The sequence below is a fragment of the Macaca fascicularis genome, chromosome 9, assembly GCF_037993035.2.
Source record: "Macaca fascicularis isolate 582-1 chromosome 9, T2T-MFA8v1.1".
Taxonomy (NCBI): Eukaryota; Metazoa; Chordata; class Mammalia; order Primates; family Cercopithecidae; genus Macaca; species Macaca fascicularis.
In genome coordinates this window covers 85,654,803-85,680,886 of record NC_088383.1, presented here as the reverse complement: position 1 = coordinate 85,680,886, position 26,084 = coordinate 85,654,803, and the positions used below count along the sequence as shown (strand labels likewise).

At 40.6% G+C, this 26,084-nt stretch overlaps 1 protein-coding gene and 1 long non-coding RNA gene across 29 annotated transcripts in view; one reads left to right on the top strand and one right to left on the bottom strand.

The window, feature by feature from the left end:
- The window catches only part of RHOBTB1 (Rho related BTB domain containing 1), a 144,586-nt gene that overhangs the window by 77,405 nt on the left and 41,097 nt on the right, over positions 1–26,084 (bottom strand). For 7 of the 26 annotated variants that reach the window (XM_074000781.1, XM_074000779.1, XM_074000784.1 and 4 more), the window contains exons 1-3: positions 9,397–9,608; positions 7,222–7,272; positions 1,307–1,378 (exon numbers count right to left, since the gene is read on the bottom strand). The exons of 2 other annotated variants lie outside the window; for them this stretch is intronic. The gene's annotated coding sequence lies outside the window, so the exon portion shown is untranslated. Of the gene's footprint in view, positions 1–1,306; positions 1,379–7,221; positions 7,273–9,396; positions 9,609–10,075; positions 10,154–26,084 lie in introns of those variants that run through there. 17 more of the 26 variants (XM_074000778.1, XM_074000786.1, XM_065521067.1 and 14 more) reach the window with 5 other exon arrangements.
- The window catches only part of LOC123566827 (uncharacterized), a 33,950-nt gene continuing 12,954 nt past the window's right edge, over positions 5,089–26,084 (top strand). For 2 of the 3 annotated variants that reach the window (XR_010578006.2, XR_010578005.2), the window contains exon 1: positions 8,652–8,831. This is a non-coding gene — a long non-coding RNA (uncharacterized lncRNA). Of the gene's footprint in view, positions 5,227–8,651; positions 8,832–26,084 lie in introns of those variants that run through there. The other variant, XR_010578007.2, reaches the window with a different exon arrangement.

Sequence of the window (26,084 nt, the reverse complement as noted above, 5' to 3'; positions counted from 1 at the left end):
AAAGGATCAATGGCCGTGGGCGTGCTATATGAGACATAGAGAGGAGGGGAAGATACAGAGAAGGCAGTCAAGATTGGCTGCTCATTGGACTCACTGGGAGATTTGTTTTGTTTTGCATACTACTCTCTGTACAAGAATGTTCTTGGCAGCACTATCCAAAATAGCCAACAACTGGAAACAACCCATCAACAGTAGAATGGATAAAAAATAATAAATTGAGGCCTATTTATACAATGGAATATTATACACCACTAAAAATGAATGAACTACTGCTACACACATTATGGATCAATCTCAGAAACATAATATTGAAGCCAGGCACAAAAGAATACATAGGATATGATTTCATTTATATAAAGTCCAAAAGCAGGCAAAACTAATTTATGGTATTAGAAGTCAAGATAAGGGTTACATTGATTGGGTAGTGGCTGGATAGGGGCATGAGAAGGGCCTCTGGGTGCTGGTAATGTTCTGTTTCTATATTTAGGTGCTGGTTATGTGAGTGTATTCAATTTAGGAAATTTTTTTATATACTTATAATTTGTTTTTGAAATATAAGATATACTTCATAAAACGGTTTTAGTTCATATTCCTGGGCTCTAACATGGATCTACTAAAACTGTAGGCTCTAACTTCTTTGAGGTATTCAGTGTAAAGCAAGGTTGGGAATCACTACACCAGATGATCTATATCCATAGGTGTGCAGAAGCCAGCCCCTACTAGCCCACAAGAACTAGCTGTTAAATTTTTAGGAATTTTGCAGGCCCATTAGTGCCAGTATTAAAAATTAAATTACATCAGTTTACAATTACATAAATTATACTAAAAACAAAGATAATAAGTACTCAAAACGCATCACTTTCTAGCTATTTCTGTTTACTATTATCTATATTTGGAGACTATTCACGCCAATTTTATCTATATGGTGAAAGTACAATACAATGGTGTGACACCGCGTCATCTCTTTCCAATTCTGTGCTCAGCCACATCAGCAGCTTGAAATTGGACGTGGTGGGAATATTTACACCACAGAAATCAGCAGCCACTACCAATCAGTGCTTGCTTTATTGTTCTAGATCTAAGAAAATAATTTAAAACTGTTAATAATGGAGATTAAACTTAAAAGTGTGCTGTATGTGGAGGTGTGGCACTATGAATAGTACGTTTGAAAAATATTCTTTCAGTACTAAAAATTATCATCCGGTTCAACAAGGAAGTGATTCACATCATGGATGAATGAGTAGAGTTCTGACATATGTCTTTGATGTTTCACTTTTGTCTTACTGATTAACATAAAAGAAAATACCTGCCAGCATTTATATGGGAGCTGCACCCCTTAATCAACTGCAACATAGGTTGGCCTATGGATAGAAGAGTTCTGCAAAAAACAACAAAAGCATACTGTGAGACCTAACCGGCTATACTGAATTTACAATAACAGGTATTACAGAGTTTATTATTATTTGTAAACAGTGTACTACACATTCTTTATGTCACTAAAATTTATGTCAATTTGTGTATGCACATACACGCATTTTACTTTTTTCCAGGAGAGCTGGTTGATTTACCAGGTCGTCACCACCTACATCCCTCCTATGTTTAAGATTCCATGGCTCTCTATTACGATTCAAGAAACAAGTAAATAAAATAAGGTCTGGTTATGGCCTATGAAGCATGAATTTCAGCATAAGATATAGTAACCACTATTCTTTAGGACCTCATGACTCAAAGTGTGGTCCACAGACCAGCAGCACTGGCATCAATGGGGAGCTTGTTAGAAATGCATGATCTCAGGCCCCATCCCAGAATTACTGAATCAGAATCTGCACTTTAACAAGATGCCCATTCTTGTTGTACACACGTGAAAGCTTGTGCACAGCTTTAAAAGCAATTAATTCCTTGGTAAGAATAAAAACTTACATATAATCAGTTTGAGATTAGCAGAAGGTTAAGGACAATATAGCAACTGGTGAGTTCTCAGCACCTAGCCCCAGTTCAGCCACTTCATAGCACTGGGAAAGACATATACTTGCTACTTTTAAATTTGAAGAAAAGGACATCCATCTTGCAACATGCATTTACCAAATACTAAAAGTGAAATTGCACCACCAGGATAATAAAGCCTATTCTAGGCCACTTGGATTATTACTAAAAAAGGAAAAACAGGTACAAGTATTTAAAAAAATATATCAAAGCAGTAGCTTTCCTCCACATATGTGATGAATTGGAGGTGTTGGCAAGGACTCGGTTCCGAAAGTCCAAAGCAGGGCAGCAAGTGCCACATGACGGAATGTGGCAGCTGGGGAGAGGAGTGCAGAAAACACTTCCCAGCGATGTAATTTAGGCCAGGGTACTTATCAAGTGCTGCCGGTGAAATGGGGAAATTGTGGTGTTTATGCTTTTCCTATCAATATATCAGTCAGCAACACGTGACAAAAAGAAAAGGCAGGAGGCCGGGCGCGGTGGCTCAAGCCTGTAATCCCAGCACTTTGGGAGGCCGAGGCGGGCGGATCACAAGGTCAGGAGATCGAGACCACAGTGAAACCCCGTCTCTACTAAAAATACAAAAAATTAGCCGGGCGCGGTGGCGGGCGCCTGTAGTCCCAGCTACTCAGGAGGCTGAGGCAGGAGAATGGCGGGAACCCGGGAGGCGGAGCTTGCAGTGAGCCGAGATCGCGCCACTGCACTCCAGCCTGGGCAACAGCGTGAGACTCCGTCTCAAAAAAAAAAAAAAAAAAAAAAAAAAAAAAAAAAAAAGAAAAGGCAGGAGCAGCATACCTCAAATACTCAATACTACAGTGAATTGAAATGAAGGTAGGAAAGTCTCACATTTCAAAATTGAAAGCAAAAATTTTCTACTGGCAATAATATTCTTCGGAAATATTTCTTAGTTATCTGGCTGGAAATAGTGGCTTTGAGATACAAAGTTCCATGTAGAACACACATTAGCTACTTAGGAACAGTGTCTGGAAGAAAATGAGAGCCACAAATCTGCAAAAGAAGCTTGGTATTAGTTTGCAGCAGAAACTAAGGCAATAAAATAATTCAATGCAAGTAAACTTTGGCAACCCTAGAGTGTGAAGAAAACAAATGTAATGGAGACTGGGCCACTGGAACCCAGAGACACCACTGGGCCTGTTGTGTTCAAGAAAAAAAAGGTTCCTATAACCATTCCTTGCAAATCAGAATTCAAATGACTCCAGTAAATTTAGAGACAAAATGATACAACTGCCCTAATATGTTAAAACATTTTCTTTTGACATACTCTAGGAAGGCTAAGAAGAGAGCTAACCCTTATTGAGCACCTACTATGTGCTTTACATGCATGAGGCTTTTATAACATCCTCATAACCCTCTGATGGGGGAGGGGATACTGTTCCCATTTTACAGTTGAGGAAAGTAAGGTCATATTTCACCTAAGTTGCATAGTTAATGAAAAGCCAGAGTTTGGTCAAAATGAAAAAGCGCCAAATGGATCACATAACAAAGACAGCTTGGAAGGGTTATTGTAACAAAGACAGCTTAGAAGGGTGTTATGTTTTGAATAAGAGAAAAAGACTATTTTATCTCCCACACCACTGAAGATAAGTGAGGTTTCTCCTACTACCCACTATATCTTTACACGACTAGAATTCTCTTATCAGCATTTCTGGATGTACCTTGGGTTTCACATGTATATCATACTTGCTAGTTGTATTTCAGGCTATGTTGGAAGATTTAGAAGACTTGGCACTTTTCAGGCAGTGTTATGTAACGGCACTGGGCTTTGGCTGGGACTTGGAAGCCTGGGTTCAGTTCAGACGGTGTCACTTATTAACTATGAGAGTAGTCAAGTTACGTTGCCTCTCTGGGTGCCAGTGTTTTCCATCCACATGAGGTTGGGCTAGGTATCCTTAATAAGGACATTCCTGGCTCCATGATTCAACTCTCTCTGACCCAACTGTTTAAGATTGTGACACCTTCCATCAAAATACATTTAAAATGACCTAAACAGTTAGCCAATTTATCTAGGCAAAAATGTTATGTAGTTCAAATTTAAATACAAAATTTAGAAAGTAGAAACAAACCCAGAAGAATAACTTCTATGCTCCAACATCTGCAAGAGTAACCTGGAATGAAATGGTTTAAAGTGTTGCTTTTGGTGGTGGGTGCGGGGAGGTGTTATCTAGAGCAAATATATATTCAAGTTCTTAGACAGCATTGGGTGCAAATCCAAGCTCTGTTTCCTAGTAGTTCTTTAACATCTCTGAGTTCCATTTCTTGCCTCTGTAAAGTTGGAATTGATCATGAATATTAGCTGCAATTTAGTTAACGTGTCTGGCATCTAGTAGGGGCATAAATGCTGGTTTATTGTTATCACAGCAGTCATTAAGGGTTTGGTCTATGGTTGGGTAACAATTCAAAGGAAATTTCTCCACAGAGAGATAGAACCTAAGATCATAACCTTATTAACACTGGGAACTTGCCATTAACCTGTGTCTATGCAATAAATAAACTCAGGTGCACAGTGGAGACATGTAATTGCTTTCTTCTAGACCTATTGGCATCGCTTTCTTTGTAAAACTTGCTAATTCGTTCTTTAGTGGATAAAGCCTGATCAGAGGCATGCTGATGTATTTGATGACAGAGCTCAAGGAAGTTTCTGAAGACAGGAGTGTCCTGGGACATCTGGAAAAAGTGACAGTCATAATCACATGTCCATCGTTTTTGGCATCTTTTGCCAGTTTTCCAATATCTGTCCTATGGGCACAAGGAACAAAAGGTGCCAGGAAAAGGAGGAAGTGGGTTCTATTTGTTTACAAACTAAAAATAAAAAAATTCTGATGCTAACAAATAACTAATCTGTAAATATCCCATCCATTGGAGTGACTGCTTCTTGATCCTTCCCCCAAAAGCTTTCCCTTTCCTTTTCCTCTTCCCTGCTGCCTACACACTCACCCATCTCCTGCCCTCGTCTACACACACTTTTTGGAACTCACTTTTCCCTCCCTCTCCAAGTTTTGTTTTGGTCTTGTGATGTTGGTGGGAAGCCTGGTGGAGAAGAGAAGCATTCAAATCACCTATGCTCTTTAAACCCTAAAACATGAAGCCAGAGGGAAACTTGAATGGCCTATTTTCTAAAAGGAAGACCAAGAGAAAGTTTTAAACATTTCTCTGTTTTCTACAGGTATATTCCTTGAGCAAAAAATGGCAGAATTTCAAATGTTTCCAGCCATTTTAAAAGAGGTAAGTCATGCATACTAACCAAAGCCTTATGAAATTCAAAAGAGAAAACAAATGATTGCTAAATGATTATTATTAGAGATACCATGCTAATTCCTAGATCTCTTTTGTTCATAATGTTATATGATTCAAAGTATAATTTTAGTGCTTAAAATTATAGGTTTATGGTTACTATATTGATATTTTTGTTATATACCATTATCACAACTAACCCTGTTGATGAGGTGTTGGCCTATAATGGGATCTTCCCAATAACAATAGTGCTGTTATAGAATGTGACCTATTTTGTAATGATCCACTACACAACAACTTTTACAGGACAGAGGTGTTATAGGACAGCTTATAACATCCCTTTAAATGCTTAAAAAATATCTTCACTAATTAAGATTTTAGAGCTATTAGCTTGAGTGGGGGTTATCAGTACATTAAAAAAGATGATATCCTAAGGTTTGGTTTCATAATTTGTTTCCCATTTCATTTTTTAGTACCCCTTTATATAAAACTAGCTAAGAAGGATTCACAACTGTTACAAATTACTTTATGAAAAGAAAGAGGGGAGAAAGGAACTAGGGGAACAGAAGAGAGAGAAGCCTGTCAATTCAGGCAAAACCTGAAAAAGGTCTGCTTAATATTTGGTTGTTATCAGGACTTTGGTTAGGATTTATCTATTACGTATCCGAATCCATCTACGTGGTGCCTTTCAGACAAACTGAGGTTCCAGGAAAAATCCAGTACTTTTAAACATCATGCCAAATTATTATGCTTTCTCAAAGGTGCCATGCAGATTCAAATAGCTCACAATTTTAGGTTACTATGCTTGTGAAGCAATAACATCTTTGAGTTTGAGATATTGCAATTTAGCGGTTCTGGATGACTACATAATCTCTCCCTGTTGGGTTGAAATTCTACATTCTACCCTTTCCCAAACTCTCACCGATTAATCATCTAGCCAGACAAAAAAAATGTGCTTGGAAATTTTTTTTCATGCATATATGGAATTGCAAAGTAATTCCACAGAGTGGAAAATGCTGAACTTCTCATAAATGTACCACTGATCCCCAATTCAGCCTTCTGGCAAGTATAATCTTGATTTATTCTCTATTGTTTCATACCTGAATGTTTAACATCTTGCCTTTTAAATCTTCCGTAAAATCTTCAAGGCCAGAGACCCCACAATAAAAACTTTCTTATATCTTTGACAGCGTCATGCCAGAAAGTACACATGAATACTTACAATTTCACTAATTTACTTAAGAGAATAGAATTGATTATTTTGCAACAGCTGGGCCATTGTTATTATATGTGCTAGTAATTACCAAGTTATCTTAAACAAGTCACTTAACCTTCTTTGTCTTCAGTTTCCCTAGTGGAAAACAATTTTTCAACTAGAGAGTTTAGGTCTTAGGGTAAGACAAAAACTTTAAAAAAAAAATCCTATTTGTGCCATTTAATAGAAGTAAGAATTGAACATATTATTTAAACTTCCAACTCCTCACCTGTAGTTTGGAACTCAAGGTAGTGGTTTCACCTCCCCGAGATATTTTTTTTTCTTTTTGAAGCAGAATAAGACTATTAATATAAAGAATGCAGCACATTACCTGAACCGTGATTCATGCTCAATAAGTCAATTATTATTATATCAAGTTTCTTCCACCCCAGAGTGCTAAGATTAGCATAGAAGTAAACCCTCAATTATCAAGCACCCAGATCCCCAGTATTCTCAAGCGTGGGCACCATTCTGATGCCTAAAGTGAAAAATAAAACGTCGTATGAAGGACAAACTGGTTTGAGGCCCATATTTGTACCATGGTACTCACAGAGTAAGCAATAATTTTAATAATCATTGAACTCATGACATTCCTAACTGAGTCCATAAAAAGGTCAAAGACAAAATTTTTAAAAGACAAATGATTAAGAAACCTGTTCTGAAATGCATGCTCAAAATTAGATACAGAATGTTACCAATCTATAGTCATGGGTTTGCACAAAGACACTGACCTGGCTTGCTGGAAGTGAAGAACAGAACACTCGGCTCACAGCTGGACTTACCTACATAAAAGAGAGAAATACTTTATAAATTCTACTGCCTGCCAGGAGTACATGGGGAGCCACTAAAATTTTCAACATACGTTGTTTTCTTTTTTTTTCCCCCGAGAAAGGGAAGAATCTGCTTTACTTTTGCTAAGTGCCAGTGTTAATGTGGCATTTCTTAGGGTCAAATACATCCTGAAATAGCTAGGTTAACATTTTGCAGGATTTGTGAAAATACATTTTTGAGCACTTGGGACGATACCAAAAAAAAAAAAAAAAAAAAAAACCCAAAAAACATTTGGCCGCAAACCGATAGATAACAATGAAAATCTTAGAGGCATTTTACAATACAGAAGTCATAGATGTGGTCATCCTATTCAAAATAGCATTTTTAGACAACATAATCATAATTAAAAGACCAAACAATTTTGTTTTTTCCCGTTGTATTTGTATAACTTATCATTTGTATTATTGAGCCAATAACATCAAACTGTTACATGTGTTTCTGTTTCCACCTGTGTGATCACACAGCTTGCGTTATGCACTTAAAAAATCTTACACTATCTTCAAACTCTGGGAAAGCCATAATGGGCAAAATTAGTATATTGACTATGATATTCTTGCTTCCTAATGATTTTCCAAAGCCTTCTGTACTAGGATCAACTGGTTAAAGCTTTTTCCCATTAGTATGTCCAAATATGATCCAGGAATCTCAGAGGAAACCATGTTTAATATAATAATTTACTGCCCACTCCACCTGTGGAGCAGAATGCAGACATTATTTATACTGAAAAGAGCTTGTGTTTATTTTCTAGCAACCAGTGACTCTCTTAGGCATCTACAAGGTTACTGGAAATGAAACATAGTTCCGAATTTCTAAATAGCGTTTGTAAACAAACTTACCAGAGTATGTTTAAAAAGGTCTAAGGCTTGCTAAGACCAAACAAACACAGCCTATTGACTATTTACTATCTGCTGCTCGTCAGAGGACTTATACAAAGATGCAACCACCGATAACGGTATTTTATTTTTTCGGTTTAGAGTATGTTAGTGTAGAACGTACACCACAGCCTCGGTTGGGGGTGGGGGAGCCCCAAACCAGTGAAATCTCAAGCTGAGCGTTTGGCTGGAGTTCAACAAGGCTCAGTGAACAGCACAGGATGGGGAAGTTCAAAGTCAGGGCGACTCTTTTGGTCTTAACTTCCTAGATTTTCCTAGATCTGGGTGCCTCTGTGTATATATTAACCTTCATGCATTTTTGCCCCCAGCAAATGTGTACAGTCAGCTCCAAAGGCACAGCTTGTGTGCTAACGTGCAAAGCCAAGTCAAAACCCTGTGCTTGGCGCTCCCTTCTAACTTTTTGGCTTGTCCAAGTCTAAATATTGACATTGCTCCTCAGTTGAGATGTTTGATACTGCTGGGGATGGAAACGGTGCAGCTAACAGTAGGATCTAATGATATATTTGTACATAGTTGTGCCTGCCTTCCACTTCCTTTCGGGGGGCAGAGGGCTGGATTCTCTTGCCTGCACATCTCCCCTTGGTTGTTTTCCCCAAAGCCGAGCACACACAGACAAGGTAAGGTGTTCTGCAAGCCCCTCATGGCAGCTTCTCCTGTTGTCACAGCAACTCACAACAGACTCCATAGACAGGGGGTTGCGGGGGAGGGGAGGGGAACGCCAAACTGTGGGCTGGCCAGTCAACTCTCAAGAGGGTGCAAGCGCCAAAGGGGCTAGCTTATTCCCCTGTTCGGGTCCTCCGGTACCCGCCCTGCCTTCCCCACACTGGCCTTCGAAGGGGAAGCGCCTTCTCGTCGGCGCGGCACCACCCCCTCCCTGGCGCAGCCAGCCTGATAAGGGTGCCTGTTGTACATTTTCTCAGCTCCAAGTTAGGGGTGCGGCTGTGCGGGCGCTCCTAGAAATCTCTTGTGCTCGCCTCTGATGGGAGGGTTCCTGGCCTCTCGGAGAGGCGAGGGCGGCCCCCCTAGCGGCTCGGTCCCACAACTCTCTCTCGGGGCGCTGCTGGCCGCGTGGCACGGCCCGGGGCCCGCACTTGCCACCCGCTGGGGCCGGGGCGGTGGGGGCTCCGCAGCGGCTGCTCGGAGAAGTTTCATAGCATAGAGCACTCACGACACAGAACCTACCCTGAAGCCGAGCGAGACGCGAGCTCTCTCCGCCTTCAAGGGCCGGGGGGAGCGGGGGGGCCCCCGCCACTCAGCAGCAGCCACGGCTGCGCGCGGTCGCGGGTGTGCGGGGCCCCTGCGCGCGGCGCGCCGCCCGCCGCCCAACTTTGCACAAAGGCAGCATGGCACTGCCTCGCCCTGCCGCCTCGCCCGGCGCCGCGGCCGCTCTTCCCAGTCCCGGGCGAGAGGGGCTCGCCCCTTTCCACCCGCAGCCCTCCCCTTCGCCTGCCCCCACCCCGCTCCCAGGCGGGGCAGCCGGGCGGAACGGAGCACCCGGCACCTCGCTCCGCCGCCGTGGCGGCCGCCGCTCGCACTGTGACGTTAGCAGCCTTCGCGGCTATTTATATCCACACGATTGGATTTCATTCATGAAACCGGGGCCTGGTGTGTCTGTGCTCTGGGACACGGGTGGCAAAGGTGCCTTGGCTCTACGCAGACCCGACGGGCCCGGGCACGGAGGCGGATCGCCCGGGACAAACCGACACAGAGCATGGGAGACCCCCGCCCTTTCCCCGCGCTGCCAGGAGGGGGGAGTCTGGGCCATCTGTGTCCCCGTACCCCATCCCCAATATCCCATCCACTCCCGTGCCTTTGCTGGCCCTTTGTCCCAGGCTTTGGAAAAGTAAGTTGGGCCACTAACCGGCTGGGCAGCATGGCTTTCTTCCCCCTAGGAGCTGACCGGCCGCGGACTCCGAGGGAGGACATTGGCTTTTGTTTCAAAACCGAGCCCAGCTGCTGACTAAGGGCTGCGTTAGCCCAGCCTCCTCCTCCCTGGGCGGCTGCACGTGTTGGCTGGCTCTTCCATTCTGGGTTACCTTCCTCTGCGACTTGGCCGGAGGGGTCCCCGCAGGGGGCGTAGGGACGCACCGCTGACCCCGACCCGGGTACAGAGGTGATTTACAACCTCCTGCAAACGGCTGAGTGAGGAGGTGAAATTGACTGTGGCCTTCCACAGACAGCCCATGCCCCCCCACAGAAACTGCTCTCTCCCCCAGGCTGACGGTGAGTTCTGAGGACAGAACCAGGGGTAGTTTTCATGCATTCACTTAAATGCTTATAGAATGACAAGATGCCAGGTGTCTTGCCAAGCTCTAAAGAGGTGACATGAAAGCAACCAACTGGGTTCCTGCCCTCAGGGAGCTTTCAGTCAGCCTGCTAAAATTAGTATGCCTAACAAAACCCATCACTCCCAGCCTGCAAAGAGACCACTGGGGAATAAAGACACGACTGTGTTCAGCTACCCAGAGGAATGAATATATTAATTTAATATAGCTTTATTGAGTAGGCTGTATGCAGAGAGCGGGGGATACAAAGATGGAAACAATGTCATTCTTGGCCTCACCAGTTCTCAGGTAATGTGTTCCTGAGATACTGAAGGCCTGGGAAAAAGAGAGTCCATCCTATTATAAGGGCTACTTCTTTGGCTTATCCCTCCAAAAACAGGATGCGTGAAAAAATTCTAAAAGCAAACACACTTCTCCGTCCCTCAGTTTCTTCCAGGAAACCGTCTTCAGTTTCCTGATGAATTACCCTACGGCCAAGATTCCCAGGTGAATTCCAGTCCAGTGGATATTTCTATTCTTCCTTGCTTGCTTATATTCTCTTGAAGTCAAAGGCTTGCCTGGTGCTTTCTGAATCCCCCAGAGACCCCAGAAAATAGTGGAATCCAATGTTTTTACGAGGAAAGGTATCACCGGTAACCTCCTTTGTTTAAGCCATTCCCATGGCAGTATATTTGAAAATGGAGTTACCAAGGTCCTAGTCTTTGATACCAGAGAGGGTAGTGAAAAGTCAAGCACAGGTGTCTACTCCAAGAACACATCCAAGAGGTGGGTGATCATTTACTTGGCATAAAACTGACTTCCCATCCTGGCGAGGTGGCTCACGCCTGTAATCCCAGCGCTTTGGGAGGCTGAGGCGGGCGAATCACAAGGTCAGGAGTTCGAGACCAGCCTGGCCAATATGGTGAAACCCCGTCTCTATTAAAAATACAAAAATTAGCTGGGCGTGGTGGCACACGCCTGTAGTCTCAGCTACTTAGGAGACTGAGGCAGAAGAATCGCTTGAACCTGGGAGGCAGAGGTTGCAGTGAGCCGAGATTGCGCCACTGCATGCCAGCCTGGGTGACAGAGCAAGACTTAGTCTCAGAAAAAAAAAAAAAAACAAAAAAAACTGACTTCCCTTAGTATTTTGCAAAATGACTCTATCTTACAAAGGCTTAATCAAAATACATTCTTTTTCAGGTACAAATTTCTTGGGAAAAGTTAATTAACCCTGTTCACTCCTAGCAATCAGTCCTCTTCATTGCAAGCCATTTCTCTTCAAACTGCCCTGGCAGCTAAAAAATAGGGTAGAAACTCAAAAGAAATGGGAATCAACGTGTACTGCGGCCCCCATATGTGGCGGGCACAGGGCTGGGTGGCTTAAAACACATTTTCTCATGTAATCCCCACAACAACTGACAAGGCAGATGCTATTATTATCCTAATTATTTTACAGACGAGGTAACAGGCATGGAGAAGTTAGTTTTCCGATGTCTTGACAGTTGCATTTGCACCTGGGGTGGTCTGTGCCAAAGTCTTATTTTATCACTGACCTGCTTTTTAACAGCCTGCTTTTCCTCAGTTTCTTCCATTTTCTCAGTTCTAAACTAAAAAGAGTTCAGTGTCATACTTCTCTTACATAATAGGCAGGCGCCTATACCAGAAAGACACACAAAGACCCCACCTGGCAGGGTACCCTTCAGCTCTTGACCTCCACCCCCAGGGCACACCAAGGCTCACAGGCTTCCAAAAGATGTTTCTTCTAAAGGGGATAAAGAAAGTCAGCCATCTTGGAATTACCTAGTTGAGTGCCTAAATCTGAGGGAAACTGGAAGCACTTTCAAGAAAATAAGTTGGTATCAACAGTAATTCAGATACAGCAGAGTAAGTCATTGTTCTAGGAAGTCCTTCCAAACAAGGGCAGTGATCAGAGAAAGACGTTGCCACATGGTACTATGCAGCCCCAAACTTCACGTATAAAACCTCAGACTGGAAAAGCTGAAGAAAATGCAGCAAGTAGTACAGACTGTATTTTGCCAATAGGAGAAGAGAGAAAGGGAATCATAGCAAATAACGCCTCTAATCACTGCCATGAGTGTATCCCTGCTCTTGTTATTTCCATGAAACGATCAATTTTTGTATACTAAAATCATTGCTTGCTGATAGAATCAGTACCATTCCCTTTAAGTAAACATAAAAAATGGTACCTAAGTGGAATTAAAGCAACATCGTGTATTTAAACACTTTCATGTTTCTATGGCACAAAGGTGACTTAAAAACTTTAGATTAGCTTTTATGGCAGCCATTTTATCAAAGTCATAGGATTAAAAAAAATCCCACAGGCCGGGAGCGGTAGCTCAAGCCTGTAATCCCAGCACTTTGGGAGGCCGAGACGGGCGGATCACGAGGTCAGGAGATTGAGACCATCCTGGCTAACACGGTGAAACACCGTCTCTACTAAAAAATACAAAAAACTAGCCGGGCGTGTGGCGGGCGCCTGTAGTCCCAGCTACTGGGGAGGCTGAGGCAGGAGAATGGTGTAAACCCGAAAGGCAGAGCTTGCAGTGAGCCGAGATCCGGCCACTGCACTCCAGCCTGGGCGACAGAGCGAGACTCCGTCTCAAGAAAAAAAAAAAGAAAAAAAATCCCACAATCTAGACATAGAATTGTTCCACCATCACAAAAGAATCCTCTCATACTACCTCTTTATATTTGCACCCCCAACCATAAATCTGTTGTCCATCTCTAGAGCTCTTTTATTATTGTGAGATTGTTATATTAATGGGAACGTTAAGTATGTAATGTTTTGAGATTTACTTTTTTTTTCCTAAGCATAATGCTCTTGAGTTTCATCCGCGGTGTTGAACATATCAGTAGTTCATTTCTTATTATTGCTGAATAAATTTTTATTGCATGGATGTACCAGAGTTTGTTTATCCATTCACCCACTGAAGGATATTTGAGTAGTTCCTAGTATTTTGCTATTAATATTATGAAAAACACTTCCATAAACATTTGTGTATAGGTTTTGTGTGAGCATAAGTTTTTATTTCTGCGGGATGAATACTGAATAATGCAATCGCTAGGTCGCATGCTAAATAACAAACTGCTGAACCATTTTCCAAAATGGCTGCACCGTTCAGATTTCCACCAGTAATGTATGAGAGATCTCCACATCCTCAGTAACATTTGTATTGTCATCATTTTTTAAAAAGTTTCACTTGTTATAATAGTTGTGCAGAGACAACTCATTGTAAGTTTTAATTTGCATTCCCCCAATGAATAATAATGTTGAATATATTTTCATTGGCCTTTTTTGCCATTCTTATCTCCTCTTCGCTGAAATATCTGCTCAAGTCTTTTGCCTATTTTATAATTGGATTGTCTGTCTTTTTGCTGTTGAGTTTTTAAGAGTTTTAAAAAATACATTCTGGGGTGGTAGAATTTTCAAATTGCAAATTAAGTACTACCATCCCAAGGGAACTCTATTTTCAACTCAAATGTATTGTTCAACATTTCTATTGCCATCAATTTTATCAAGAACATTCTTAGGTAAGAGAAGTACTTACATAAAACTCCTATAGAAAGGGTCTTTTCAGGATTATTTTATAAGACTGCATTTCAATGGTTGGTAAGACACAGGGAGACCTTAGCCACATGTAGCCGAAGCTGAGCCTTGTGACAGGTGTAGATGCCTCCTGGGACCAAAGCAGCTAGACACAGCAGTGGCTTTGTTCAATCAGAGCTAACCTAAGAAGAGAGATTCATGCTGTCCATCTCTCTGCTCTGGATGCAGCATGTGATGCTGTCATTGGCTATTTACAAGAAATTATCCTGGATGATGAGTTCCAGGTGTTACAGAGAAATTTTGGGGACTAGTACTAATAGGGGTTTGAAGCACAAAAGAGAATAAGCTCATGTATGGCCCCATTTTAAAGAATAAGTGTTTGGTAGAAAGGTATATTGAGAAACAGTTGTTGGAGTAGATTTTTGCAGTTAAGCCAGTGGCTTTAATAACACCCGACAACTTTTTGGCACCCTAAAGAGGAAGACATATTTATGTCTGCTCTGCTGGTGACATATTTATGCTGCTAGTGCTTATGGATTTTCTGACTTTTAAGGAAATGCTTCTGGACTACGGAGGAGAATAAGAAGGCTGGGCACCGGCCTTTAGCAGTGGTTTAGTGGCAACTGCCTTGTACAAATCATTTTACATGTTAGCTTCTAGCAGTGAGGTCGGTCTGGACAGCACGGGCCTAATAGGCTGTCGGGCTCCAGCTAGTGAGGACAAACAGGAAAGACTGACTGTTCTGAGGCTCTTCATTGATGCTAAGTATTGACGGGTCATAAGGAAAACGACTTGACCTCCTGGGACCTGTTTCTCCTAAAATACCTTATTGCGTTCAGTCACTCTGGTATTCCTGCTAAAGTATATACTTCTCCAAGGTGCTTCTGAGTCAGACTAGTCTCCAACAAGATGATGTCCAGCCTTCCATCTAGGGTCCCTTCCCCAGCTTTCATGTCATGGATATGTCAACATCATGGCGTAACCTACCATCACTAACCCTTTCTATCCCAAATACCACAGGCTGTCTTTGAACGAATCTGTGTGTTCATAGTTTTTGCATATGTGCATAGTTTTGCATAGTTTGGGGTAAAAGTGAAAAACCCTTCAGTCTGAGTGGCCCAGCTCTGCAGGATTTTGACTACTTGGGAATTATTTCAGGTATTACTCAGACCAACTCTTCAGATCTCTAAAGCTCCTATTGTCTTCCCACTGTTGTGGGAGAAGTCAGAGCAAGTTTTGGTTGCGGGAATCAACTAAAAAGTGATGTCTTTTCCCTACAAGCTATAGGTGGACATTAACTCTTAGGTTTGTAGTCCAGTTATGACTGTTGATATTGATGTGGTTTCCAGGAGAAGCTTCCTTTTTTTTTTTTTTTTTTAAAAAAAGCATAATTTTGGAAACAGATTTATAGATGAATACTCAGGTTAACCTAATGGATCTATTCTTGACATTTCCTACCATTACCTGTTTAAAGACAGAAGCATTAGATACTGTGCACTTTTCATTGTTAGTTCTATGAAGACAAAGTGTCTTTTCCACTGCAGTTTCTATTTTACTGGGCACCAGTGAAATGCAGGCTATGTACTGAAAATAGACCAAAAGGTATCCTTTTCTTATAGCATGTTAAATTATTTGTGTGGGTTTGCCTAAAGTCCTTTCTGTGTGGATTCATTCATCAGGTTTTCTGTTGGGGTAGGGTGATTTTGGTAAAAGTGTGATTTTGCAAATTCTGCAACTCTAACTACAGTCTTTCTGTCAAAATTTATCCTATCAAGATGCTGTTCCACTGGTCTAACTTAACATGCATAAGAGGAGGTAGCAAACAGTTTTTATGGTCATCTGTCTGACTTTGTTTAGGCATGGCTTAGCAGATTGAAAAACGTGTATGTCACAACTCCAGAAAAGAAAAAGACAACAGTTTAATGTATAATGTGTATCTTTGACTTTTTAATAAGCAAAACTATGATTTTGTACTGGAAAAAATCTACATTTGAGAGAGAAATTTATTTCATGAACTACATTCTTAATATTACAAAAGGTGCTAATGCTAGATTTCAACTTTACCTAATTAAAAATAAATTACATTTATGTGTCATAGCATGTTTAAGGCTATCTTGCCTGACCACCTGTTTCATATAACTGTTTCTTTTTATGAAACAAGTTTAAAAAACCAAAAATGAAACACAGATTAAAGGGATCAGAGGGTAGCACAAAGAGAAAGAAAACGGAATTGTATTTTGGCCATCTCACTAACTGGGATATAATTCTGTGCTATTTCCTTAACCCACTGCACCGCAAAGTTCCATATATCAAGTGGGGACAAGAATAATAACTTTCCAAAAAGTCGTTAAGAGGGCTAAATGAAATAATGTTTGTGGAAAATGTTTTGTAAGATGTAAAGCTCTACACCTACTCATAAGTGTAAAAATGGGCTTATTATGAGGCCCCTTAAACAATGCTGTGCAGCATAGGGTATCATTTGATTTGGGAGTGCCAAAAGTTAATAATATAGCAACTGTATCATTCCCCTAACTCCTCCCTCCCCAAATGCTGACTGTAAGTATTATACATAAAAGCTTCCACCAAATTGTATGAGGTAGAAAGTTTAGTATTTGAGGTTTGAATATTTTGCTCTGCCATTGACTTGCAACTGCTGTGTGTTCTCCCATCTGTACAAGTTAGCTAACTACATGCAGAAACAAGGAAAATAAGTGGACTACAGATACATACACAAACACCCTATTTCAGACAAATAATTTCCCCTATGTTCATATTACATTTTCCTGCCTACCAAGCATCTGTAATATACATGTCATTTAATCTTTATGACAACCTCAAGAATTATTCCAAATGGGGGAGACGGGGAAAAGACATTTCCCAGAGGATAAGTGACTGGCTCTCTGTTAGCAGAGGGGGACCCAGAATTCTGAACAATACAAAATTCTAACCCTGATCTTCTGACTATGTGGATGTAAAGCTTTTGAAGTAATTTAGTGTGTAGTACACTAACTTGTATATAGATACCACTTCAAAAGGGATATAAGTGCTTTAGAAACACCAGTGTCCTGGAAGGAGACCTACCCATCAGTTCCTGGAAAGAAGCTGAATTGTGAGGCTTTCCTGAATTGGCACCATTCCTCCTTTCATAATGGTTCCTAATCTAAAAGCAAAGATGACCTCACTTCTTACGCTGGACTCAATAATATCCTTGTCTCTGCACACAATTTCAGAGTCTCCTTAGCTCTGTAAATATTTATGCCTACTTTAATATTTCATATGACCAAAATTTATCATTTGGTAAACTCCCCCTTTATGGTCAAGTAGCTAACAGTATCACATGTGGGTGACCTAAGCCATTAAACACTTAAGGATCAGCATCGAAGGTGCACAATCACTTAGCTTGTAAACATAAGCCGATGACTCCAGGGATCAGGGGCTAAGGCTCACATCCTGTCACGGTATCAATCTTAGAGGAGCTTGAAGATTTGGTGAGAGGCATGGAAGCTTTGTTGCTTCTCCATCGCTGTGGTGCTCTGAATGGCACTTTGGGCAGGAAAGTGCATAGTCAATGGTTGTTAATAATGGTAAATGATTTGGGAGGCTGAGGCAGGCAGATTGCCTGAGGTCAGGAGTTCGAGACCAGCCTAGTCAACATGGTGAAACCCCGTCTCTACTAAAAATACAAAAAATTAGCTGGGCCTGGTGGTAGGTGCCTGTAATCCCAGTTACTCAGGAGGCTGAGGCAGGAGAATCGCTTGAACCCAGGAGGCGGAGGTTGCAGTGAGCTGAGATCATGTCACTGCACTCCAGCCTGGGCAACAGAGGGAGACTCTGTCACCACCCCCGCCCCCCAAAAAAGAATGGTAAATGATAAAACTTTTATAAGACACCTTAGTTATAATTTCTTCTAATCACTCATATATAAAGGCTATCTGTATGATTTATGACAAAGCTGGAATTTTAAAGCTGGAATTTTAAAACTGTCTTTTATAGTGTTATCTGTTCTACTGTGATCACTGTCAACACTGATCACCCATGAAAAGGCACTTTGAGATCATAAAAAATGTTTCACAAAGATTACAGTGTCATAAACAAGTATGGGACTAGTGTGCATGATAACATTAAACACCAAGATCACCACCTGTCTTTTTAAGCTGTAATAATACTAATTAGCACTTAGTAAGTACCCACTATGTGTTGGGGGTGGAGCCAAGTGCTTTTACACTCACTTTCATTAACTCCTCACAATGACTTAATGAAGAAGGCACCACTATTATCCCCATTTTACAGATGAGGAAGCCGAGGATCAAAAAGAGCAAGTCATTTGCCACAGGTCAAATACTTAGAAAGTTATTATTCATCTTAAAGTGGGTACTACTGACAGAGAAAGATTCTACCTTCATATAATTAGCATTTTATATTTACCCTTCCTTATTCATTCAAAGTACTGCTGATTACAATGCATGACATTACCCTGTGTACTTGAAAGACTAATGGGCTACAGCTCATCTTAAATTCTGATATCAAACTCAGGTAAACTACCTTAGTATTTTATATATCCAAAGTTTCATGTAGATTAAAGGTTGAGTAGAGTGGAAGAGAACTGATCTCTATGAGGTGACAACTTCAGGAGTCTCGGGGTCCTTGACAAGCAGCTGATACTTGTGGATCAGGTGTCGATGAGTGATATGCCCTCATACGCACGAATTCAAAGAAAACACAATTTGTAGAAAAATACAAAATGCAATCTTTAGTTCGCTTCTTGCTATTTCCTTAACAAATTAAACTATTGCTCCACTTCCTGATGAAACAAGCAGGATACTACAGTGATTGTATCTTGTGCCAGCAAGGTCGGGTTGATGAGATAAAATGGGAGAGTCATGCGGAAAAACACACAGCCCATTTCAACAGATGGAGTTATTATAACATTTGATTTAAATATATGGACAACGTGGGTAAGGCTAGCCTCCTCGTGAGTGTATCGTTTATTCTCAACTATTCAGTAGAGAATAAAGATTTCTCTATGTTTAAATATCCATATCTATCCAGTGGGGGAATAAGCCATACACACAAGACCCCATTAGTTCTAAAGTGAGGCTCCTTCCTTCTTAATTCTTGGCCAGTCCCATATCTTTGCTGAAGGCCCTGCTTCTCTCATGTCTTTCTCTGAAGTTACATGGCACCTGAAGAAACAGTGGCATTTGTGTGGGATGAATACCAAATGAGACACTCCTAGGAAATAAAAAGTAGTACCTAAACGACTTTGGTCTTAACAGTTTTCAATACCTCAATCCAAACAATTCCTCTTTTTAATAACAGAGGGGATATGCCATGTGCTGTGAAGATAAGGGGTTCTGCTTTCTATAGAAAATCTATCACACCTGTTGCTCTTATAAGCATTATTGTTTATACTGTAATTACAGTGTACAGTATACTGTTATTACAGTGATAACAGTATAGTCTAGAGGAATAACAGTATCTTGTTTATACTGTAATATTTCTGGGCTTGATGTTTCTTCTCAATAAAACAGTTGAGGTGGCTAATGATGAAAAAAAAGCATATATATCCTGAACAATAGTTTATAAATAGAAACACAGAGACATGAAAAACCCTTTGAAATTCACTATCAGTTTATACTCTTTCCCCTTACACATTAATGAGGGACTGAGATATTGAGAGATACTAAAATGCCCTGTTAAAAGAAACATTAAGTTATATCCAGTATAATTTTAAGCTTTAAATTTATTTTAACTCTATTCTATGTTATTGTGGTTTAATCAATTAAAGTGGTAAACTTGGCTAATTATAACCATTACCTTTTTTAAAAGTGTGTGTGTGTGTGTGTGTGTGTGTGTGTGTAGTTTTATTTATTATTTATTTATTTGGCTCTACAAATACAATGAACATTAGCCTGGTGAGAATCCAGACCATTGGTTTGAAAGTAGAAAACGCCTCAAGCCTGGCAGCTATCAGCTCCTTTGGGAGAATTTCCTTGGGCAAGTCAAGTCACTTCTCTGAGTCCAGTTTCCTCCTCTGTAAAATGAAAGTGCTCTGAGTGGAGTAAAAGAGTTTATGGCAGACCAGAGTACCAGGGTTATTACACTCCTCATGTTGAAATTATTATAAAACTACAGAAGACATAGCAGTCTCAAAAAGGCTTTACACTTTTAATTTGGAAATATTTAAAAACATGTTCAATGAGCACTGAATGAATTCTTTCTATGTTCTTCTTATTAAATTAAACTGACAGTTTCATTATTTACTCACTGATGGCTATCATTTGCGTTGGGTTTAGGGTTGCCAGATAAAATAGAGGACACCCAGTTACATTCAAATATCCCATGCAATATTTGGGACATACTTGTACCAAGAGATTTTTCAGTTTGTTTAAAATTCAAACGTCAGTGGTGTCGTGTATTCTTATTTGTTAAAGCTGGAAATCTACTTGAAAAAAGGGATGAGAGAGAGGAGAAAAATTAGATGGAAGGAAAGGTGACAAAATCATTTTTGAAATTATCCTAATAGTGAATTTAATAAACAAAAGGAGATAAGTTGGTCAAGTAGTATTCCCAAAGTGTGTGCCGTTGTACCAGCCCTGAGTGAAACTATTAAAAAAATGGAAATAGTCTTTTAGTTTTTAACATAAATGGTCAAGTTTCGGAAATAGTTCACATTTCATCCCCTTCTTTTTTTTTTTTTTTTTTTTTTTTTTTTTTTTTTTTTTGAAACAGTCTCACTCTGTCGCCCAGGCTGGAGTGCAGTGGCGCAATATTGGCTCACTGCAAGCTCCACCTCCCGGGTTCACGCCATTCTCCTGCCTCTGCCTCCCGAGTAGCTGGGACTACAGGCGCCCGCCACCATGCCCGGCTAATTTTTTGTGTTTTTTTAGTAAGGACGGGGTTTCACCATGTTAGCCAGGATGGTCTTGATCTCCTGACCTCGTGGTCCGCCCGCCTCAGCTACCCAAAGTGCTGGGATTACAGGAGTGAGCCACCGCGCCCGGCCTGTCGTCTTCTTAAAGAAAATTATAATTTTTAATAAGAGTTCTCAGGGTATTTATATGTGAAAGTAAATTATGCATTTATAAGACGGAAATAGTCCACCTTGAGCTGCCCATACTTATTTGACAAGGGGAACCTCTTCCTTTCCTTTTTCCTTTCCTTTCCTTTTTTTCGATGTAGTCTCGTTCTGTTGCCCAGGCTGGAGTGCAGTGGCGCCATCTCTGCTCACAGCAACCTCTGCTTCCTGGGTTCGAGCGATTCTCCTGCCTCAGCCTCCTGAGTAGCTGGGATTATAGGCGTGTGCCACCACTCCCGGATAATTTTTGTATTTTTAGTAGGGACGGGGTTTCACCATGTTGGCCAGGCTGATCTTGAACTCCTGACCTCGTGATCCACCTGCCTCGGCGTCCCAAAGTGCTGTGATTACAGGCGTGAGCCACCACACCCGGCCAACAAGAGAACCTTCTTTATGGTTTTAAAATACTGCAAATCAATTCACATGTTAACAGAACACTTTGTGAACACTTCGTAACACTTTGTGAACATCATAGTGAATAACAAAAAAACGCTGTACATGCACAGGAACATAACAAGAATGCTTCCTTCTGATTGAGCAGGGTAATTATTCAAGGAGTATCTGTCCTGAGCTATCCCAAACCACAGAAAGTTGCCAGCTATCAATACACAGCACAAATACTTCCATTTAAATTGCCAGACTACTGTGTACCAGCAACGCTGATTAGAAAACAGAGCAATTAGGGTAGCAGAGAGGCAGCTGACTCAGTGTTAAGAAAGCTTTCCCTTAGTCTAAATTTGTAGTCTACAATGTGTCAGTTACAGATACTCAAAAAGGTTCAGAGTCTGAATGAAAGGGAAACAGGAACCCGTATGTGCACCAAACTTGTTTACAGGTTGAAAAAAGAACATATCGAGACCATCCTGGCTAACACGGTGAAACCCCGTCTCTACTAAAAAATACAAAAAACTAGCCGGGCGAGGTGGCGGGCGCCTGTAGTCCCAGCTACTCGGGAGGCTGAGGCAGGAGAATGGCGTGAACCCGGGAGGCGGAGCTTGCAGTGAGCTGAGATCCGGCCACTGCCCCCCAGCCTGGGAAACAGAGCGAGACTCCGTCTCAAAAAAAAAAAAAAATAAAAAAAAGAAAAAAGAAAAAAGAACATAATCACTATCTTGAACACTAAGGATGTACTATCCTGATTGATGAAGTATTTTTCATTTAAACATTTTGTTACATTTATAACAATTTTTGGTCATTAATTTTCTTACTAAACACATTGAACTACTATCATGTGGTATTCTGCAAAAGTATTACAGTGGGCCTCATTTGTTAATAGTCTGGTAATATAGTCATGCATCCCTTAACAACAGGGATAGATTCTGAGAAACATGTCCTTAGGCAATTTCATCATTGTGCAAACATCATACAGTGTGCTTACAGAAACCTAGATAGCATAGTCTACTACACACCTAGGCTATAGGGTAGAGCCCATTGTTTCTAGGCTACAAACCTATACAACATGTGACTGGATTGAATCCTGTAGGCAACTGCAACACAATGATCGGTATTTGTGTATTTAAACATAGACAAGGTACAGTAAAAATATGAATAAAAGGTTAAAAAAATGGTACACCCGTATAGGGCACTTACTAGGAATGGAACATGCAGGACTGGAAGTTGTTCTGGGTGAGTCAGTGAGTAAATAGTGGGTGAATGTGAAGGCCTAGGACATCACTATACATTCCTGTAGACTTTATAAACACTGTACTCTTAGGCTACACTATATTTATAAGATAATATTTTTCTTTCTTCATTAATAAATTAATCTTAGGTTACTATAACTTTTTTATTTTGCAAATGTAATTTTTTAAAAAACTCTTGGCTATTTTATAATAACATTTGGCTTAAAATACAAATACATCGTAGAGCTGTACAAAAATATCTTCTTTATATCCTTATTTTATAACCTGTTTCCATTTTTTTGGTGTTTTATTTTCATTTTGTTATTTTTTAGACTTTTTTTTGTTAAAATCTAGAACACAAACACACACATTAGCCTAGGCTTACACAGGGTCAGGATCATCAGTATCACTGTCTTTCACCTCCACATTTTGTCCCACTGGAAAATGTGATTATAAAACAGAGTAATTAGGGTAGCAGAGAGGCAGCTGACTCAGTATTAGAAAGCATTCCCTTAGTCTACATTTGTGGTCTACAATGTGTCAGTTACAGATACTCAGAAGGGTCCAGAGTTTGAATGCAAGGGAAACAGGAACCCATATGTGCATCAAACTTGTTTACAGCTTGAAAAAAGAACATTATCACTCTCTTGAACACTAAGAATGTGCTATTATGGTTGATGAAGTATTTTTCATTTAAACATTTTGTTATATTTAGAACAATTTTGTTTTCTGGGGCAATAACATACATGGAGCTGTCCTCTCCTATGATAACAATGCCTTCTTCTGGAATACCTCCTAAAAGACCAGCCTAAGGCTGTTTGACAGTTAACTTAAAATATGTATAAACAGGAGCACACTCTAAAGTAACGACAAAAAGTATAGTAACACATAAACCAGTAATAGAGTCCCTTGTTATCATTACCAAATACTATGTGCTGTACATAATTGTATTAATATGTTCTATACTTTTATATGACTGTCAGCATCATACATTTGTTTACAGCAGCAGCATCATAGAATGTGAGTAATGCGTAGTGTTCAGATGGCTGTAATGTGACTAGGCAATAAGAATTTTTCAGCTCCATTATAATATTATGGGACCGCTGTCGTATGTGATACGTCATTATGTGGTGCAGGACTGTAGTCTTCTGAGGGACTTAAACGGTTCCCAAATTGGTGCAGTGGTGCAACCACCACTAAGCCTTTGGGTCAACACAAATTCCCCTCTTCTCCCACCCTTGAAACCAACCAAACTGAATCAAATGCTAAAATGATATTGAAAGTGCTAAAAGGCAGATCCAAGTGAGTAAGTAGAGGTAAAAGAAAAAAAAGGGTTTTGGATAACCTGAAAATTTGATAACCTGGAAATTTGATAACATGCTTCTGAATAACTGAAAGATTCATAATTGCTTGTCCAATGGTAATGATATTTATTGAATGCTCACTCCATAGATGACACACTGTTCGGTGCTTTTCCTGCTGTATCTCATTTACCATTCCCACTGTACAGACAGGAAAGCTGAGGGATGGTGAGGTTAAGTCACTTGTGCAATACCACATCCCTAGAAAGGGGAGTTCAAGGATTAAAACTGGGAGTCTAAATGAAACTCAAATTCACAACCATAGTACAGTATTACTGAAAAGTGGAATGACTTACTGTGAGCAGACACCACTTGTGAGTGCCTGCCGGAACAGACACAGACCCCACAGTTAATCTCATTAATAAGTCAGTAATTGGGTCCTCGGGACATGTAGTGAAAAGACTCCGTACACAAAACACCCAGTGCCAAACTAAAGCAGGCAGAAAAGTCAAGCACCTCTAAAGGAAAGAAATCATAAGGAACTTGAATTGAACCCATTTTTATATGCATAAGGTTGAAGCCTGAAAAAATTTAGTTTTGAGCACAGCATGTTATAAAGAACACTAATGGGATTCTAAATTTTCTGAAAATATGTCCAATATAAAAATGTTAAACTCTCATTTCTTTAGAAACCCAAACTTCTGAGCCAGCCGTCTTGCAAAAGGAACTCAACAGATTTTTAGTTTTTAAGAGGTTTGGGACCTTAATATTGCACAGGTGAGAGAAGTTAAAATTTTTCTTTTTTATTTGAAGAGTAGGAATACATGGATCTATAGAGCAAAACTTGGAATTGAAACACTCTATAGATATGGATTTTCAAAATATTTTTTTTCAGGAAAATCTCACAAAATATCAACCACCAACCACATCTTCAACACAGAAGACAGAGTAGAAGCTTTTTGGGTTTATGTTGTTGTTTTGTTTGTTTGTTCAAAAAGGGGTCTCACTCTGTCGCCCACGCTGGAGTACAGAGGCACAATCACGGTTCACTGCCTTGACTGCCTGGGATGAGGTGATCCTCCTACCTCAGTCTCCTGAGTAGCTGGGACTACCGGCGTGCACCACCATGCCCAGTAAATTTTTGTATTTTTAGTAGCGAAGAGGTTTCGCCACGTTGTGCAGGCTGGTCTCTAACTCCCCGGCGTAAGTGATCCTCCTGCCTAGGACTCCCAAAGTGCTGTGATTACAGGTGTGAGGCACCGTGCCTGGCCCAGGGTAGGATATTTAAATAAAAAGACTTCATTTTGTAATTAATATAGTGGCATCTTCATTTTGGTAAACTGTTACTTTGGTGGCCTCCAATTAGCCTTGCCTCCCAGTATATACAAAGGATAGTACATCAGGACTAAGTGGTCGGGAATGCAAAGTTGCCTCAACATTCAAAAATCAGTCATAAATCACCACATTAGTAAAACGGAAAACCATATGTTCATTTCAACAGATACAAATAAGCAACTGGTAAAATGTAACACCCGTCTGTGATTAAAAAATACAAAACAAACTCTTATCTGAAGGTTTAAAGCAAGGGAAAGGCATGACCACATACTTGCTGTTTAGACTGAAAGGTTCGTTATAAAACAGTCACAGTTCTTGCCCTTGAAAAAGAGTCCTACAGTATGGCACTCTCTGGGAAGAGTTTCTAGGGATGTGGGAGAAAGCAAAATCCAGATACCTAACTCCACCATTTGAGGAACAACGCCAAATATTGATTGCCAAGTGAGCAATAGATTTACTCCAGATCACTTTAAAAGCTACGTGGACAAGAAAGGACTCAGACACACAGTCCATTAAAAATGTGATTGCTCTACACATCACAGGCAGCAGTGCTAATGGATATTGCTCACATGTCTCCGAGACTGGCTGCTATTGGCTGAAACAAAAATGAAACAAACAAACAAACAAGTAGCTGAACTTCTCAGTCCTATAGTGAGGGCTCTGGCAATAAAAATAACAGGCAGGAGTCAGAAAACCTGAGTG